Here is an 18,457-nt window from a genome sequence, read left to right on the forward strand (position 1 = left end):
ATGTGTTTTCTGCTTTGATTATGTTTAGGCTGACATTAATAGTGCCCGAGTGTGAGCATTCACCTCATTTATCAGTTTCAACTCTGTTATCTTCCATTTTTGTGTCATTTTGATTTATGGCGCATTTTCTGTAAACAGCATACAGCTGAATTTAATTTGTTTCTATTTTTTAGGTCAGTCTAAGAATTTTTTTTTTTTTTTTTTTTTTGCTGGATTTAACCCATTCATTTTTACTGCAGTAATTGATGTAGTCTTATAGCTCTGACCTTGGTGTATGTTTCCCATTTATTGTACTTTCTTTTTAACCTATCAATCAAGTACTCTTATTTCTTATCCTGTCTCCTTTTTCCCTCTCCCCCATCCCTTCATCACTCTTGTCCTTCCTTTTAAAATACTTTTGTGATTTGAAAGTTATAGATCATCTTCTTTAAATTGGTAACCTTATATTTTTCTATCACCATTGTGAATCCATCTTTTTTACCTGCCTCTTTTATAGCCTGAAAAGTCAGGGATCTTAGTGTAGTTCAATACCCCTCTTTGCCTACCCACTGAATTTACTTTCCGTGAAACTGTAGTTGCAGAGTTTTATTATTTAAAACCATGATTCCTCTACTTTTAGGGAAATGGTTTCTTAAGTATATATAGTATAGAATGAAATGTCATAAAAAATTTTACTGGTTTCTTACTTTCCATTATTTCCATTATTATATAAAAAAGCCATGATGGCTTTTTTCCAACTTTTTTGGTTAATTTTTAGTGAAGTATGGCATCTAGTAATTCCTTAGGAATGTGTTCCAGGAGAAGTAAACTTTCAGAATCTTTGTAATTTGAAAATATCTTTTTCTTTGGCCTTTAAAATTATATGATGGTTTGGTTTTATAGTTGATTCTAAATTTAAAATTATTTTACTACAGAGATAATATTACTCCGATTCCTAATAGATATATTGTCTTAGGCAAGTGTCCTTCATACCTTAATAAGTAACTTACTTTGCACTTTGTTTGCCCTCCCTGCCCTCCCCTTTCTTCCTTCCTCCCATTCTTCTCTTTTCTTCCTTCACACCGAAATAAGTTTATCCTCATCAAAATTTTCAGTTAGCTATATCTAGTATGCTATCCACCCCCACAACTCCTTCTAGACTCCTCCTCCCCATAGTTCATTACTTTTTATTTTGCACTCTATTCCAGAAGAATCCCCAGCTTGCATTTCCAGGTTACCAGTTTAATTACTTATTTTATTAATTCCAGCTCACATACTGAAATTTATTTGTGGAGTTGAGGGTTGACCGTTGTTTCAACCGCTCATCACTTTTTTCTACACACTTTGGCTTGTGATAGCCTCTCATCTCTCTGGGGGTCCTAATGGCTATTTTGCAGTTTCCTCTGATCTTCTTTACAAATTCTGTTTTCTCATGTTAGTTCTTTTCACATTGTTGATTTTTTCCCTCAGGTGTCTGGCTGTTCTTAGAAATATGTTTAAATTTATGAGGAGAGATTTTTATTTCAGTGCTTTTAGATGAAAGGTATTCCTTCAGCAAGTTGAGCATTCTTATTGTCCTGGAAGTGAATACAGATTCCCAAGGTTGTACAGGAAAGACAAAGAGGATGTATGTGCAAGAGGGTTTTTCTTACTGTAAGGGGGGGTTACCTTGTCTTGTAGCTGCAGGGCTCCCATCCTTATCACCTGCCATGTGTGTGGGCTATTACTCCATTTCTGTGGAGCTCTGAGAGTCTTTCATATCAGAACTCATATTTTATTTAGAGCAGTGTACTCTCAGCATATTACAAACACACACAAACTTTCCTCATAGTCACCTATGAAACAGAAGCCTTCAACACTGGAAGGGCTATCAAGATTGGAATGAGCGGAGTTCTCCGTCTAAGTTTTCACTAGGGTAGTGAGGCATACTGATTTTTTATTATTGCCATAACAAATTACCACAAATTTAGTGGCTTAAAACAACCCGGATTTGTTAACTTAGAGTTTTAGAGGCCAGAAGTCCTGAAATCAAGTTATCAACAGGGCTGTGTTCCTTCTGGAGGCTGTAAGAGGAATCCATTTCCTTGCTCTTTGCTGGCTTCTAGAGGCTGGCTGCATCCCTTGGCTCATGGCCCCTCTTCCAAGTGTAGAGCCAACAGTCGCTTGTCTTCAAATCTCTCTCTCTCTGACCCTGCTTCCGTCGTTACATCTCCTTCTGTGAGTCTGACCTTCCTGTCTCTCGTATAAAGAACCCTCTGATTACATTGGGCCCATTTGCATCATCTAAGATGATCTTTTCATCCCAAGATTCTTAAATGAATCAGTTTTGCAAAGTCCTCTTTGCCATGGAAGATGACATATTCATGGTTCTGGAAATTAGAATATGAACATCTTTGGAAAGGGGCCATTATCCTGCCTTCCTTAGGAAGCTGAGAGTTTTGTGTCTCTCTTTAGTGAGGCATAGCAGTGAGTGGTCTCAGAGAAGATAAGGAGAAGGCATCCTTGCTTTGGAGTAGATTCCTTAATAGTCCTTCTGCCCTTTCCCTGTTGGTCCCCCACTCCCTACTGAGACCATCTCCTCCTTTTCCTACTCCTTCCCACTCCTTAACACGGATAACTCAAAGTCACCTACAGGGATGCAGAAGCCATTCCACCCAATTAACACAATTCAAAGGATAAATGTCAACATTTATATACAATATTGTCAGAAAAGGTATAAAAAGTAGGGAAGGATTCTTTACAGATTCTGTAAAGGCCTGTAAAAATCCAATTTATGTACCAGAAATGACTACATATGTTATGTAGTCGAAATACCTCTACCAAATCCTGAAATGTATATGTGTTGGGCCTGCGTTTAATCTTGGGTCGTCTCTTTAGATTATTATGTGAAATGCACTTTTGAGGTCTTTGATGAGAACCACATGGAGGAGCTTTCCTGCTGAGCTGTAGTACAGGGTAGGTGCTCTGCCCATACAATGCATCCTGTGTAGCTCTTGTGTTTGATGAATGGCCCACTCTTCTGCGAATGTCACAGACGCATCTTTCTGAAACAGTGAAATCTGATCATAGAACCCATATTTAACATATTGGACCTGAGCTGTTGAGAGAATTAAACACATTTCAGCTGAGGATACGGTTCTTTCCCTTTGTCTGAAACAGAGTATTTGTTATTGTTGTTCTTGTTGAACACTGTGCCCCCAAGAAAGGGCAGACAAGCAAAATAACAGATAAAGCATGGAGTAGTAGGGAGTGGGGTCAAGACCTGGCAAATTCATTAATCACAATTAATGAGGGCCTGGAGGCCATCTAAAGTTTAATTTTGTGATTCTTAATAAGACAGTATATAATAAACAATTTAATAGAATAAACATTATTTCATAAAAGCTTCTGGTTGAAACACATTTTTTTCTTACAAGTATTTTTCAAATCATGAAATACTTCAGACACACAGAAAACAGAGAACAGAACATCTATGCATTTAAGATCCAGATTTAACAAATGTTAACACTCACTTTGTTTACTTTAAATATTGGAAAAAAAAAAAAAGAGGGGTGCGTGGGTGGCTCAGTCGGTTAAGCATCTGCCTTCAGCTCAGATCATGATCCAGGAGTCCCTGGATCTAGCCCTGAGTCAGGTTCTCTGACCAATGGGGGGTCTTCTTCTCCCCAGCCTCCTCCTCCTGCTTGTGCTCTCTCTGGCTCTCAAATAAATAAAATCTTAATAAATCAATCAATAATTTTTTTTAGATTTCATTTATTTGGTAGAGAGAGAGCACAAGCAGAGGAGCAGCAGGCAGAGAGAGAGGGAGAAGCAGGCCGAGAGCCCAAAACAGGGCTGGATCCCAGGACCCTAGCTAGGATTGTGACCTGATCCGAAAGCCACTTAACTGGTTAAGCCACCCAGGTGCCCCAATAAGTAAATATTTTTAAAAAATATAGAACAGATACAGTCAAAACCCCATTTCAAGTCTTTCCCTGACCTCATTCCCCCTCTCCCCCTCCCGCTTCCATGGAGCCACTCCTCAAGTTGGTAAATATTTTTCTCATCCTGTCATTTGTTCTTCCAAAATTTCTCTGTAGTCACAAAATACACATTTTTGTTTGATGTGTTTGGAACTTCATATAAGTGGTATCATAGCACACATCATTTTGCAACTTGATTTTGTTCCTCAACATCACTTTTGAGATTGATTCCCAAAGACACCTGTGGCTCCAGTAACTGCATTTAAACAGTATCCCACTGTTCTGTCCCACTGTATTAACACACCACATTTTATTTGTCTCTTATCAACAGATACAGAAATTGTTTCTACTGTTTTGTTATTTCATAAAAGGGGGATCCTGCAACAATTGTTTTTGTGGGTTTTTTTTTTGTATGTTTGCTTTCTAGTTTATTAATTTCCATTTTTGCCTATTTTTAAAAAAGTATATCAATCTTGTCCTTGTCCTTTGTGTGTGGAAAGCTCCTGTGTCTCCTCTCAAGTCTACTCACGCTCAACACTTCTGTGACTTGATAGATGCCAGCGTGATCTTCCCACATCAAGCAATTCAGTGATTCCAGTGGGGTGTCCTATCCTCTAGTTCGGAGTTAGTCCCATCTGGAGTTAGCAATAGGACTCACAGGGCTCAGTCCCACCAGTCAAAAATCAAAACTGGTCTCTAGTGAAATCACAAAGCTTCACCCGGTTCCCTGACTCCTGCTACTGTGTAGGTGGGCTCTGTCTCCCAACTCTCAAAAAGCAGAAAAGTGAGAAAAACCAGCATCTTGGGTTCATGTAGCTCTTACAATGCTCAGGTCTAAGTGTTGAGAGGAAGTAAACATCCCGTGAGTATTTACTTGCCTTGTTTTTTCCCCAAAATTTCACTGAGCCTCTTGCACTTCTGGCAGCTTCTATTTCTGCATGATTTAGTGAGATCTGACGTTGCTGGGAAGACCTACTATTGGTGGAGTGCAAAATTCAGCAGAGCAAAGTAAGAAGATGAGCTTTTCAGAGCAACTGCCACCATATTTTTCAGCTCTGCAACCCAGAAACACAAGATTGTCATATAAGAGACACAAGTAAGAGATTTTCTCTGGAAACCAATAACAATAACAACAAAAATCCCTTAAGCTGCGAAAAATTAAATAGATTATAATTAAGGAAATATTTTAAACAAAATCCAGCTGTTAATCTAAATGATGGTGTTTTAATTCTGTTTCCAACAGCTTTGGATTGAGAAGACTTGAAGAGAATACTTTAGGATAGAATAAAACTTACTGGTGGTATTATTTTCACCTATATCCTCCCTGAGCAGAGGTACATCCTGTTTGGCTCATATACTTGTCATCCTCATAGTAAAGGAGTGTAAGAGGCTCTATTTATTTTTATTTATTTTTATAATTTAAAATTTTTTTAAATGAGCATATAATCTATTATTAGCCCCAGGGGTACAGGTCTGTGAATCACCAGGTTTACACACTTCACAGCACTCACCATAAGAGGCTCTATTTAAACCAACAATTCCAGCTTAGCTCATCTTATTCTAGAACATCAGATAAGCTCAAATGTTTGCTGCAAGAACTGCTTGCTTGGAATATATACTAGGATGAAATGTAATAACATTTATTTTAAAATAAATTTAGGTGAAAAATATTTTTGAATTACACAATATGATATTAGGAACGTTAGAAAGTTTAGATACTGAGGAATATGGATATATAAGTATAGGCTTACGTATTACTGATTCCCATTCTTGACCCCAAACTGCTCTCAAAGGAAAGACTAATGACATAAAATAAAAAATAAGACAAATCTTGAATTTAGGAAAAATGCCAACTACCTTGTATGAATATCATGGAATTCCTGCCACATACATTACAGGTTGGACTCAGTGAAGGAAGCCACGGAATTATGAGTTATGGGGGTCTTCTTTATCTGAGAGAGCAGTGCAGCATTTCTGGAGGCAAGAAAAGGACATTATGATAGAGGGGTGGGGACAACACTGGAAGGCCAAGTCTGAAAGCACTGGGGGGTCAGGAGTGCCTGGCACACTATGGCCCCCTCTCCCTGCTGCAGATCATGGAGAAGCTGAGTCTATAAATGAGGCTGATGGCCAGGAAGCAAGAGGCTCGTCCTTACTACTTTCCTATGATCTGGTGATTTCTTCAAAGGCTACAGGGTCCTTATGACTTGGGGATGTCCCTAATCTTTAGGGGATGAGGTTTTTTTTTTTTTTTTTTTAATATTTATTTATTTATTTATTTATTTGACAGAGAGAGATCACAAGTAGGCAGAGAGGCAGGCAGAGTGAGAGGGAGGAAGCAGGTTCCCCGCCAAGCAGAGAGCCCAATGTGGGACTCGATCCCAGGACCCTGAGACCCTGACCCGAGCCAAAGGCAGAGGCTTAACCCACTGAGCCACCCAGGTGCCCCTAGGGGATGAGTTTTTAAGATAAAAAAGAATAGTAGGAGGAAGAACAAGATGGCAGAGGAGTAGGAGACCTAATTGCATCAGGTCCCAGGAGTTCAGCTAGATATCAAGCCATTCTGAACACCTACATACTCAACAGGAGATTGAAGAGAAGAAGCACAGCAATTCTGTGAACAGAAAAGTGACACTTTCTGAAAGTCATATTCTATCCCTTCATTGTATTTAACCTTACTTTCTGTATACATATGTTTTTCTTTCTTTAAAATTTTGGGATACAGTTTTGTTTAACAGATCAAAATATATCCTTAATCTAGTGCATGGCTTTGTTTTAGTCTTCAGCTGATCACATTCTTTCCTTTTTTTTTTTCTTTTTTCAACCAACTTCTTATCAATTCCTCTTTTTAGAATCTTTTTAAATTTTCGTCTTTACAGTTATTTTCTATCCCTTCATCGTGTTTACCCTTATTTTTGTATATATATGTTTTTCTTTCTTTAAAACTTTGGAAACAGACCAAAATACACCCAAAATCAAGAATCAAGTCTGTGGCTCTGTTCTGTTCACCAGTCTAATATCTATGTGTGTGTGTGTGTATAAATATAGATATAAATATATACTATATAATTTATATTTATGTAAATATATATAATTATATATAATATATAATATGTCATAAGTATTACATATAATATTTTTAATATATATAAATTTCTTTTTCCCTCCTTTCTTCTCCTGGTTTCAGGTCTCTTCCAATTTGGTTAGCGTATATTTTTCTGGAGTCATTGCTACCCTTTTAATATTTTGTTCTCTGATTCATCTATTATCTGGATAAAATGACAAGGCAGGAAAAACTCACTTCAAAAAAAAAAAAAAAAGAACAAACAGTAGGACCGATGGCTAGGGACCTAATAAATACAGACATTAGTAAGATGTCAGATCCAGAGCTCAGAATGATCACTATCAAGGTGCTAGCTGGGCTCGAAAAAAGCATGGAAGATGTTAGAGAATCCCTTTCTGGAGAAATAAATCCCATCTCTGGAGAGATAAAAGAACCAAAATCTAACCAAGTTGAAATTTAAAAAGCTATTAATGAGGTGCAATAAAAAAATGGAGGCTCCTACCACTAGGATAAATGAGGCAGAAGAGAGAATTAGTGATATAGAAGACCCAATAGTGGAGAATAAAGAAGCTGTGAAAAAGACAAAACTACTGGACCATGAGGGGAGAATTCGAGAGATAAAGTGGTACAATAGGATGAACAATGCTAGAATAATTGGGATTCCAGAAGAAAAAAAAAAAAAAAAAGATGGGCAGAAGATATATTTGGAGCAAATTATAGCAGAGAATTTCCCTAATTTGGTGAAGGAAACAATCATCAAAATCCAGGAGACAAGAAGAACTCCCCTCAAAATCAATAAAAATAGGTCCATACCTCATCATCTAATAGTAAAACCTACAAGCCTCAGTGACAAAGAGAAAATCCTAAAACCAGCTTGGGACAAGAGGTTTGTAACATAAAACAGCAGAAATATTACAATGCTAGCAGACCTATCCACAGACACCTGTCGGGACAGAAAGAACTGGCATGATATATTTAGAGCACTACAGGAGAAAAATATTTAGCAAAGAATACCATATCCAGTTAAGCTGTCATTGAAAATAGAAGGAGAGATAAAAAGCTTCCAGGACAAACAGAAGCTAAAGAATTTGCAAACACCAGATCAATGTGACACAATACAGTAATAAAAGAAAGAACAAGAACCATGTGATACTCTCAATAGATGCTGAAAAAGCATTTGACAAAGTACAGCATCCTCTCTTGATCAAAACTCTTCAAAGTGTAGGCATAGAGGGTACATACATCAGTATCATCAAAGCCACCTGTGAAAAAACCCCAGCAAATCTCATTCTCAATGGAGAAAAACCGAGACCTTTTCCGCTAAGGTCAGGAACATGGCATGGATGTCCATCATCACCACTGCTATTCAACATAGTACTAGAAGTCCTAGCCTTAGCAATCAGACAACAAAAAGAAATTAAAGGCATCCAAATCAGCAAGAAGTCGTCAAACTCTTGCTTTTTGCAGAAGGTATGATACTTCATGTGGAAAACCCAAAAGACTCCACTGCAAAACTGCTAGAACTCATATAGGAATTCAGTAAAGTGTCAGGATATAAAATCAATGCACAGAAATCAGTCGCATTTCTCTACACCAGCAACAAGACAGAAAGATATTAAGGAGTCCATCCCACTACAATTGTACCCCAAACCATAAGATACCTAGGAATAAGCCAAACCAAAGAGGCAAAGAATCTGTACTCAGAAAACTATAAAGTACTCATGAAAGAAATTGAGGAAGACACAAAAAGAAATGGAAAAACATTCCATGTTCATGGATTGGAAGAACAAATATTGTGAAAATGTCTATGCTACCCAAAGCAATCTACACATTTAATGAAATCCCTATCAAAATACCATCAATTTTTTTCCAAAGAAATGGAACAAATAATTCTAAAATTTATATGGAACGAGAAAAGAGCTCAAATAGCTAGAGGAAGGTTGAAAAAGAAATGTTGGTGGCATCACAATTCCAGACTTCAACCTCTATTACAAAACTGTCATCATCAAGACAGTATGGTACTGGCACAAAAAATAGACAAACAAATCAATGGAACAAAATAGAGAGGCCAGAAAATAGACCCTCAACTCTATAGTCAACTAATCTTTGACAAAGCAGGAAGGAATGTCCACTGGAAAAAAGATCATCTCTTCAACAAACGGTCTTGGGAAAATTGAACAGCCACATGCAGAGGAATGAAATTGGACCATTCCCTTACACCACACACAAAAATACACTCAAATTGGATGAAAGACCTTAGTGTGGGAAAGGAATCCATCAAAATCCTTGAGGAGAACACGGGCAGCAACCTCTTCGACCTCAGCCACAGCAACTTCTTAGAAACATTACCAAAGGCAAGGGAAGCAAGGGCAAAAATGAACTACTAGAACTTCATCAAGATCAAAAGCTTTGGCGCAGCAAAGGAAACAGTCAACACAACCAAAGGACAACTGACAAAATGGGAGAAGACACTTGCAAACAACATATCAGATAAAGGGGTAGTATCCAAAATCTATAAAGAACTTATCAAACTCAACACCCAAAGAACAAATAATCCAACCAGGAAATGGGCAGAGGACATGAACAGATATTTCTGCAAAGAAGTCAACATTACTTGACATCAGGGTAATACAAATCAAAAGCACAATGAGATACCACCTCACACCAGTCAGAATGGCTAAAATTAACAAGTGAGGAAACGACAGATGTTGGCAAGGATGTGGAGAAAGGGGAACCCTCCTACACTGTTGGTGGGAATGCAAGTTGGTGTAACCACTCTGGAAAACAGTATGGAGGGTCCTCAAGAAGTTGAAAATAGAGCTACCCTATGACCCAGCAATCACACTGCTGGTATTCACCCTAAAGATACAAATGTAGTTATCCGAAGGGGCATGTGCACCCGAGTGTTTATAGCAGCAATGTCCACAATAGCCAAACTATGGAGAAAACCTAGATGTCCATCAACAGATGAATGGATAAAGAAGATGTGGTATGTATTTATGTATGTATGTGTGTACACACACACACACACACACACACACACAATGGAATACTATGGAGCCATCAAAAGAAATGAAATCCTGCCATTTGCAATAACGTGGATGGAACTAGAGGGTATTATACTCTGCAAAATAAGTCAGTCAGAGAAAGACAAGTATCATATGACCGCTCTGAAATGAGGAATTTGAGAGGCAGGGCGGGGGATCGTGGCAGGTAGGGAGGCCAAAAAGTGAAATAAGATGGGATCAGCGGGGAGACAAACCATAAGAGACTCTTAATCTCAGGAAACAAACTGAGGGTTGCTGGAGGGGAGGTGGGGGGAGGGATGGGGTGGCCGGGGGATGGACCTTGGGGAGGGTATGTGCTATGCTGAGTGCTGTGAATTGTATAAGACTGATGGTTCACAGACAAGTACCCCTGAAACAAATAATACATTATGTGTTAATAATTTAAAAAAAAAGAAAATATTCTTGTAACCATATAAACAAAAGTAGAAAGAAGGAGATGAAATTAAGTTTCGTATGTTGTATGCAATCTAACCTATCAAAAGTAATATCATTATACCATGTAATAAATACTAAAAATTTTTTTAACCAATAGACCAGAGAAGAAACAGTCATATGCACTTGGGGTTATTTCCATAGCTTTGGGCCAACCGCAGTGAAAGGAAGAGAAGGAAGAAAGCTATGAGTACCTGAGGGTTTTGTTTTGTTTCAATCTTAAAGTTCTTGGCAATGTGGCTGGCTAACACCATTGCAGGGAAACAAATTGAAGTCACAGCCCCTAGTAAGGCCACTGTACCCCACTAGGATGCCAGTCTTCCACCAGGAATGTGGTTATAAGAAATCAAACAAGTGGGGCACTTGGGTGGCTCAGTGGGTTGAAGCCCTCATGATCCCAGGGTCCTGGGATCGAGCCCCACATCAGGCTCTAGGCTCAGCAGGGAGCCTGCTTCCTCCTCCCTCTCTCTCCGCCTGCCTCTCTGCCTGCTTGTGATCTCTGTCTGTCAAATAAAATAAATAAAATCTTAAAAAAAAAAAAGAAAAGAAACCAAACAAATGAGAACAAACAGTAACATCAACACCTGAAATTATTGTATGTCAACTACACAGAACAGGGTCACCTGGGTGGCTCAGTGGCTTCCGCTCTGGTCGTGGTCCCAAGGTCCTGGAATTGAGTCCCATGTCCGGCTTCCTGCTCAGCAGGGAGTCTGCTTCTCAGGCTGCTGCTCTACTTGCTTGTGGTCTCACTCTCTCCCTCAAATAAATAAATAAAATCTTAGGGGAAAAAAACACCCTATACTGAAGTAACAAACAACTAATAAGGTCAAAAACAGAAATCAAGTTGCTGATGTTGAGGTTCCCATGCTGGGTTTGCCCACAGGACCCACTTCCCTCCCATGCGCCTGGCTGAGTGGGCCGTGGATAACAACCTACATCTGGGAGAAAAAGCTACACCAACCAAGCTGTGTTCGTACCAGATACAAAATATGTTAAGGCAAGATGCATTACTAGTGATAAGGAGGGTTTGGCGTCAAGCTACAGAACATTTAATTAGGAAAACAGAACCCTCCATATGGTCTTATGCACTTGGTACCATCGTCTCTGACATGTGGTTATTCTTCCGACATGGGAGTGGAGGATCTGGCCCTCATTTCTAAGTAACTGATTCATTCCTCCAGCAAATATTTGTCAAGCACCTACTATGTACCACGTGTCTTATGAGAATCCAACAGTGAACAGAAGAGGGCAGAAATCCTTAAGCTCAAGGAACTGTGATTCCAAGATTAGATCAAAGAGTCCCCCAGTTGGTAAGGATACAGAAGGTTTGACCAACACAACACACAATGTTCATCCAATGGGCACATAGACAACATTGTTTTCAGTCACGTGCAAAACATTTGTGAAAAACTGAAGACAGGATGGGCCTGAAGAAATCTCAGGATTGATATCACATGGACCACGATTTCTAACCACAGTGCCATAAAGTTAGAAATCAAAGCTAACTTTTTTTTAAATTTTTTCATCCTTCAGTAAAGCTAAAGTTGTGGCTCTCCCATAACTTTGCAATTACACTTTTTGGTTTCTACCCTTGGAAAAAACCTGGCATGTGTGAATGGGGGAATATGTACAAGAATGTCAAAAAATCTACATCTATTAAAAAGTGGTTGGAAACAGTTTGTCTGGAAACAGAAGTTCGCCTACAAAAATTAGGTTAAAAACAATTGTGATCTGTTCTTATAACCAGCAAGAAGTATTTGTAATCTCTACTTATAGGCATCAATATAGATGAAAATCCCAAAAGGTTAATTTTCATGTTATTTCATGTACTATGGAGTGAAATTATGTACTATGATACATGAAATTATGTACTATGGAATAATATACTGCTTCGCATTTCAGTGTGGGAAAGGGTCAAGAAAAGCCGGGGGGGGGGCCAGCCCCAGAATTCGGGGTTGTAGGAAAGGGATGAGGTCAGAGGAGTAATCATGTTTCCATCTTGTTTTTTTTTTAAGATTTTATTTATTTGACAGAGCGAGCAGAAGCAGGGGGAGCAGCAGAGGTAGAGGGAGAAGGAGACTCCCCACTAAGCAGGGAGCCTGAAGAGGGGCTCAAACCCAGGACCCTGGGATCAGGACCTGAGCTGAAAACAGATGCTTTACTGACTGAGCCACCCAGGTATCTCTGTTTCCATCTTTTTACCTCGGGGCAGGCTGGCTATAGGGTACACAGTAGAATTCTACGATGGACCCAGTGATCTCTGTTCCCTACTCTTACACCTGCTATGATGTCACTTAATATTGCAAAAGGGATTTTACAGATACAATCAAGGTAATTTATCAGTTGATTTTCAGTTAATCCAAAGGGAGATTTTCTGGGTGGGTTTAATTTGATCAGAGAAACTCTTCAAAAGCAGACTTTCTTCCAGCTAGTTGCAGAATAGGAAGCCAGAGATTCAAAGTGGGAGAAGGATGTGACTGACATGCCATTGTTGGCTTCAAGATAGGGGTGCCATAGGTCAAAACCTCAGGACTTAAATTCTTCAACTGCAAGGAACTGAGTTCTGCCAGCAAGGCTAGCTGGATGCTGTTTCTTCCCTAGAACTTCCAATGAGAATTCAAGCTGGCCATTACCTTTTTCTTCTTCTTTTTTAAAGATTGTATTTGAGAGAGAGACAGAGAGAGAGCATGAGCGGGGTGGAGGGGGAAGGGCAGAGGGAGAGGGAAAAGCAGGCTCCCTGCTGAGCAGGGATTTCCCCATTCGGGACTTGATGCCAGATCTCTGGGATCATGACCTGAGCTGAAGGCAGACGCTTAGCCAACTGAGCCACCCAGACACCCCAAGCTGCCCATCATTTCGACTTCATCATTTCGACTTCGACTTTACCCCATCCCACCCTGCTGGATTTCTGCACACAGAGCCCTGAGCTGTGAATGGGTGTCGTCTTAAGCAGCTGTGTGTTACAGAAACAATGGAAACTGATACACATGGGTATTTATATTGTTGTAGTTGTACCTTTTATATATGCTATAAATATTCTTTGGTGTGATTTCCTTATTTAATAAGCCTTTTTGTTGTTTGCGGAGTATTTTTTGAAATTTATTTTTAATGAGATGTAATTGACGAATAACATTGTGTAAGTTGGAGGTGTAGAGTGTTTTGACTGGATACATTTGTAGGTTAAAGAGAAAATCAGCAATGAATTCTGTTGACTTCAGTGTGCCTTCAATAATGTAGATGGGATGGGGTTGGGGGGAGGGAGGCATCTGTAAAAACAATGTAAAAATCTGACCCTTGCGATAATGACAATATGGCTTCCAGACAAATCATGGGGTCATGGGCCCTTTTTTTTTTTTATGATAACTCTTTTAGTAGACTGCATAAAGTTACCATGCAAAGATTACAATGCTGGGCCAAGAATGCCGACTACTATTTATGGAGGCCTAGAATTTGGGAAATGATTCAGGCCTGTTTATTCTATGTAATGATGTTATTGTTGAACTAAACATAGGGGTTGTAAAGTGATTCTGTATGTTGGTCTAAATGTGTAAATATTTCTGTTATGGTATCCGTATGTACACTGGCCATGAATATTTTATTTTATGGTGTGCTTGAATTAAATCCATTACAATCAAAGAAGGCATTTGAACCTGGAGTGAAGCTGGCATGGCTGCCATATCCTGAACCCAGAAGGCATGAAATTGCGACTAATAATACAAGGAAATAGGGGCATAAAACCTGGAGCCTTAAGAAGGCAGCACTGTTGCCTCTAAAAAACAATTTAGCAGATTTTAACAGATGTGAGATGAATGGCACCGGATAAATGAAACCAAATGTAAATAATCAGCCACAAGATGGCATTTGAGTACTGGTGAATTTAAAGTTTGGGACTGTATTGTGACTTAAACACATGTTTGTCTCAACCTCTTCCCTCCCCTGGTCACTTTTTCTCATATCACCTTGTCATAAGACCATCAGGCTTATTTTTTCTATAGCCTAACAGTCCTAAAATATTTATTTTTCAGCTTTTTAAAAATCTCTTGTTAGTGGTTAGTTTTATGTCAGGTTGAGCCACGACATGCCCAGATATTTGGTCAGACATGGCTGTGGATAGCTCTGTGAGGATATTTTTTAATGAGATTAACATTTGAATTGGTACACTGAGTAAAGAAGATTGCGCTCTATACTGTGGGTGGGCCCCATCTAATCAGTTGAAGGCCTGAACCTTCCCCAACCTTCTCCTGCCTGATACCCTTCAACTGTACCACTGGCTCTCCCTGGTTCTCTGGTAGCCTACCAGTCTTCAGACTCAAAGTGGGACATGGGTCCTGCAGATTTTGGACTTAATTATGTGAATCAGTTCCTCATAACAAATCTATCCTCTCTTTCTCTTTCTCTCCTCTCTCTCTCATCAGATTTATCAGTCTGTCATCTATCTATCTGTCCCACTGGTTTGATTTTTCTGGAGAATCCTGCCTACTCTATCTCTCAATTTATTATTGACAAACTTCCCACTATTATGAAAGTTCCATAAAGGCAAGCGCTTTGTTCAATTTGACTTTATAACCCTGGTGGCCAGATGGGCCCTTAAAAATCATACAGATGATATTTGCTGAGTGACAGTATCTCCTTGGGGGAACCCTGATGCATTTATGTGTTTTCAGGTGGCACTGAAGGGACAACATATGTCAGCTCGGGAACCAGCATCTCCTTGGGTGAGTGGTGAAACTTGTCCCGTTGTTGCAAAAAATAAAAGGGAAGAGAATTTTTAGGAGTCAAAGCATATTATTACTTGAAGTGGAAGTTTATATAAATTCTGCTAAAAAGCAGAGATAATCTATTCATGAGTTTTAAATATCACTTGTAGATATTTGGAAATCACGTACGTTGATAAAGAAAAATGAGACTCTTACCCCGAAGCTTTGGCCAGGGCTGGAATCTCCAATCATATGGTTCTGTTGCCCCGGAGATCATCCATCTTGACCATGTCATTCAGCTGAAAGCAAACTGCAAAGAGAATGGTGTCGGTCACGACTACAAATCTCAGTTGTACAGAAACCATTGCCGCAGGCTGTGGGCACCATGGACGTGAGCCGAGAGGCTCGTGCGACACGCCTGTGACCTGCGCATTCCATGACAAAATCACCATGTCTCACCGCAGTGCGTTGCTATGATAAAACAGGTAGTCCTCTCCTGGGAGCAGTCTCACAAAGTTTTGAAAAGAAAAAAAAAAAAATCAGGTGAGAAATATATCCTGCCTGACTTACTGACTGGGCTGAACAGAGTCAGGGTCCAATCAGGAAATGCACTATTTTTCTCTCGCGCTGCCTTTAGACAAGCTCTGCTCAGCTGGCCTATGCACTTTCAGCGGTGAGCTGTCAGGAGTTGGACGTCCAGCCCAGTGTAACCCAAAACTGCCCCTCGGCTCCAATACCAGCCACTCGTCTCCTTCCCCTCCTGCCTGGAGGCTGTGGTTCAGGAATCTGCGGGGGGGTCAGGTGAGTTCGCACTCTCTGGAACCGTCCCCAGTGTAACCTGAAACTGGCCACTGGACAGGGGAGGCAGGGAAGGCAGACAGAGACAGAAGAAAGAGGGAAGTCACCCCATATTCATAAGCAAGGAAACTTACTTAGGAGGCTTGTCTTGGTGGCGACAAGAGGAGCAGATCTCCGCACCTGCCTGGCAGAATCTTAAGTTTATGTGGCATCTGTGACTGGGTCCAGTCAGGTATCCCGTCCAGGGTTCTGTCTCAACACCACATTTCTGTCGCAACGCTGTATCCTTGGAGCAGCTCTGGGAACATTCCAAGTGGATGGGGGAGGGGCTGGGGAGTCTCCAATTGCCTGGGCCCTGCTCAAGGGTGACCTGGCGGGGACGGGTGTATTACAGAATGTTTTATTCTTTCTGTTGTTGTTGTTAACTTATTGAGGTATAATTGACATACAGCATTATATTAGTTTCAGGTGTTCTACAACATGATTTGACATTTGTGTACATTACCAGACGGTCACTGCAGTGTCTGTCACCTTACAAAGTGAACACAGCGTTCCAGACAGTGTGCCCAGGACGGACACGGTCACAGCTTCTTGATGACCTCCTCCCGCAGCGCAGCGCCTTCCCGAATGCTCCACTCAGATCTCACACTTCTCCCTTAACTACTGTTTTCCTGGGTGGGGTGGGACAACGAATGGGAAGAAGGGGAGACAGAAAAGGGACAATGTTCTCTTCACGGGGATGGCGGTGTTTCTCCTCCGGGCAGTGTCACATCGCCCTCTGTGAGGTGGACCCTTCAGGGCTGGCTCTTGGGAGGCATATTAGCAGATCCTCAGAGAAGCCCAATGGGGAGCTCTGCCCTGCGCTCTCCCGACCCCTCCCACCTACACCTCACTGCATTTCCTGCTTGCCTGTCACAACTGCTGCCACTGCCCCCCCCACCGGCTCCCTTCAAGGTCTCTTCACCCTGACTGGGAGCCCCCTTGGTGGCCGGGGTGGGGGCCCACTGCAGCTCGCTCACGCTCAGTCACCTGCCACAGAATGCTTAGTCCCTGCAACTCGTGCTTCCTGCCCGCTCCTCCTCAAATGGGGCAAGTACAGCCGGTTGGATGCCTGCGCCCTGTAGCCTCTGGCCTCCAGCACCCAGTGGGTGGCTTCAGGATCTTCTAGCTGGGAAGCCGGTGCCCCATCTCTGTGAGTGTTTCTCCACGGAGCCGCCCTCACCCGCTTTGGCGACATTACTGCCCACCTTCCCCAGCTGCAGGGCTGCACGGGGAGGGTGCATCCCAATTCTGCGCCCCCGAGGGTGCGCCCCCCACCCTTCCCCTTTGACTAAGCACCAACCCGTTCTCCGTCCAGGCCTGGGGAAGCACCTGTGCCGTGGTTTTACCTGATCATCTGAGTTTCAGCATTTGCACAAGTAATAGATTTTAATTTTTTTTTTTAAAGGAAGCCTTCCAACTGCATATACCTAAGCTTCACAAAGCTTGGTTACCCCCCTCCTGAGGGAAACTGCTCCGACTGAGTGGTTGTCCTCCCCGACAATTCAAGGAACACCAAGGGTGGCAGAATAAAATGGGACAGGCAGCCCTCGACCTGCCAGTTTGGTTAGAAACTGGCTTTCAGGGCTCCATTTGATCGGGCCATACATTAAGTTAAAATCTGCGGAAGCGTGTTTTGCCCTCATTATTCAAGGTGACTCCAGGGTCAGTGGAACACATACCTGTTGATCTATCTAGTCTATCAACACAGACACTTTAAAAAACGAAGTGAGAGCATACATGTATTTCTTCAATTTTCTTCTTACTGAACACATTACAGGCATTTCCTTTTCTCTCTCTGTATAAATCTCATCCTGCTTACCATCAGAGTGCATGATAATTTTTAGTCCCTATTAACTGACATTTAGGTTATTCTAATTTTTCTTTATTATAAACATACTTTTATGTAATGTTACTGTCCAGAAAGTTTATACACGCACTCACCGGGACTGCACGACAATACCCATCTACCCCTGAGAAGGACAGGTGCTATAAATCCTCATTTTTGCCAAATGTAGAGGCTCCAAACTTCTTACCTCCTCCCTTCAGTCTGAAAAAATAAATTATAAATGAAGTTGAACATCTTTACCTATGTATATTCACTTTTTAACTAATTTCTTCTATAGCGAATTAATACTTTATATTCTTCTATCTTTAGTTTTGACTCTGGATGCCCATTAGGTCCATGTTAGTACCAACTGCACGGGATGTTTATTTTTTTTTTGCACGGGATGTTTAAATCTCAGGTTTTTCAAGAGCTTGTTGTGGCATTACCCCGGGGCAGGTAACTGTACTTAGTGTGGAGCTATCCACTGACAAGGGACACCTTTTCTATAGATAAACAGGTGCACCTTTTCTGTAGATAAGCAGTGTCCCTCGGGGCTGAGATTACTTAGTGCAGCTGACGTGTGGGCCGTG

At 40.9% G+C, this 18,457-nt stretch overlaps 1 long non-coding RNA gene across 1 annotated transcript; it reads right to left on the minus strand.

Annotated features, from left to right (window-relative positions):
- Positions 1–11,219: 11,219 nt before the first annotated feature.
- On the minus strand, positions 11,220–16,274 carry LOC116594381. The gene is made up of 3 exons (XR_004287188.1): positions 16,135–16,274; positions 15,419–15,512; positions 11,220–11,262 (listed from the first exon to the last, which is right to left on the minus strand). It is a non-coding gene; the product is annotated as an uncharacterized LOC116594381 (long non-coding RNA).
- Positions 16,275–18,457: the final 2,183 nt, after the last annotated feature.

This window comes from Mustela erminea, chromosome 6, assembly GCF_009829155.1.
Source record: "Mustela erminea isolate mMusErm1 chromosome 6, mMusErm1.Pri, whole genome shotgun sequence".
NCBI lineage: Eukaryota > Metazoa > Chordata > Mammalia > Carnivora > Mustelidae > Mustela > Mustela erminea.